Source organism: Pyxicephalus adspersus, chromosome 9 (assembly GCF_032062135.1).
Source record: "Pyxicephalus adspersus chromosome 9, UCB_Pads_2.0, whole genome shotgun sequence".
Lineage (NCBI taxonomy): Eukaryota > Metazoa > Chordata > Amphibia > Anura > Pyxicephalidae > Pyxicephalus > Pyxicephalus adspersus.
This window is the reverse complement of record NC_092866.1, coordinates 436,975-438,931: the sequence shown is the minus strand read 5'-3', so window position 1 is coordinate 438,931 and position 1,957 is coordinate 436,975. Positions and strand designations below refer to the sequence as shown.

Below are 1,957 nucleotides of genomic sequence, written 5' to 3'. Positions count from 1 at the left end.
GGTCCCGTGGTAGCCCCGGGATCTGTGGCAGTTGATGGTCTCGTGGTAGCCCCGGGACCAGTGATCCCCCTTTTCTTCTCTTGCAGTCACCCCGGGGAGTTGTACTCAGAATGGATTCTGGCTTACAGCAACCTCTGACCAAGCGTGGTGATTGTCTGTGGCTCACGTCTCTACCCTACGAGCAGATCCCAAACTTTCCCCACAGCACCGGTTAGTGAGCACAACCCCGTACCATGCACAGTTACACCCTCCAAGGGTTGTTTTAGATAAGGCATTTACCTCTCTGTGGTTGGAAAAAAGGGTAGGTACTTACCTCTAAGTACGGGTGAGGAGCAGGATACTTATGTGGTAATTCCCTTTGTGTCCCTGGTGTTGGGGGAGGGGTGGGGTACTCTTGCTTTGTGGTCCCAGTGTGGGGGGAGGGGTGAATTTCACCTCTCCGTGTCTACCAGTGTAGGTTAGTTGTAAGCTACTTACCCCTGTGTGTCCCCAATGTCAGGGGTTGCATTAGTGTACTTACCTCTTGGTAATTCTCGGCATTCTGTGTCCTCCAGTGCAGGGCCACGCTGGCTGGTTGGTGCTTGGTATGCTGAACAGGAAGCCACGTGTCTGCATACAGGGCCAATTCCACAGGTATGAGGGTCACTCTGCCTTTACGGTAAGTAGTATTTGTTAGTAGCTGGGGCGTTTCCTATTGGTTGCTTTACATGTGGGGACAAATTTGCCCAATATCAATGTGTAAAGAGAATGGTTAGTAGGGGGTTAAGCTCCTCATGTAATGTCACATGTCTGATACCTGAGGGGGGAGAGTAAGGATCTGTGACAGCAACCCAGAGCAGGGGCCGGACCCCTGGAGCGGGCGGCCGGATCTTTGGAGCGGTGGGCCGGACCCTTGGAGCGGTGGGCCGGACCCTTGGAGCGGTGGGCCGGACCTTTGGAGCGCGGAGCCGGACCAACGTTTGGTGCTGGGGCCGGGCCTTCGGAGCCCTCATTTATAGTGTACAGCGCTGCGTAATATGTTGGCGCTATATAAATCCTGTTTAATAATAAAAATAATAATAGTGGGCTATTTCTGATATCAGACGTGACAACGTAGCTGTATTTGGCTCTCCACTGTCATGTGATCGGGGAGAATTGTAATCTTTTTCTTTACTCTGGTGTTTATTTAGCCCAGAGAGGCCATGATGAGCACTGAAGGGAGCTGAGAGCAGCATGTGTCTCTGCAGCCATTATTATAACATTTTCAGAGTTCTATGTGGCGTTCCCGGTGCGTGTATTCTGTCTGCTGGGAGTGCCCACGCTGATTGTGACAAACGCAGCCGGAGGGCTAAATGCCGACTACTCTGTGGGGGACACCATGTTCATCAAGGATCATATTCACCTGCCCGGACCGGTCCGACAGAGGGGTGTCAGGGCGAGGTACAAAGGGATATTATTATCCTCTCTTCAGAGACCCCCAGAATCCCTCACTGTTGACCAATTCACCGCTCTGTCCTCTGTAGAATAGTCCAGTGTGGCCCCTGCATTGGTGGCACAAGGTCCAGGGTGGGGGTTCTCATTGTGTCATCACTCAGGTTCGGTGTGCGCTTCCCCTGTATGTCTGACAACCACCAGCTAGGGATCCTGGCGATGGACTGCGTTCGGGAACTGCGCATACAAATCTCGGGGAGAGCACCTACTGCATGGTGGGGGGCCCCTCCTATGGGACCATCACTGAGGGCCAAATGCTGCAACTGTTGGGAGTCGACGCTGTGGGTAAGATGTCACCCCAAAGCTTTTTCTCTGACCTTAAATACTCCAACCTGTTCTCTTCCTCCTCTCTGTACTCCGCCCTCTTCTGCATCCTCTCTGTACTCCATCTCCTACTTCCTCCTCTCTTCACTTTGCCTACTTCTTCCTCCTCCCTGTACTCCGCCCCTACTTCCTCCTCCCTGTACTCCGCCCCTACTTCCTCCTC

General features: G+C 53.1%; 1 pseudogene; it reads left to right on the top strand.

Moving 5' to 3' along the window:
- Window positions 1-5: 5 nt before the first annotated feature.
- The window catches only part of LOC140338456 (purine nucleoside phosphorylase-like), a 6,166-nt pseudogene continuing 4,214 nt past the window's right edge, over window positions 6-1,957 (top strand).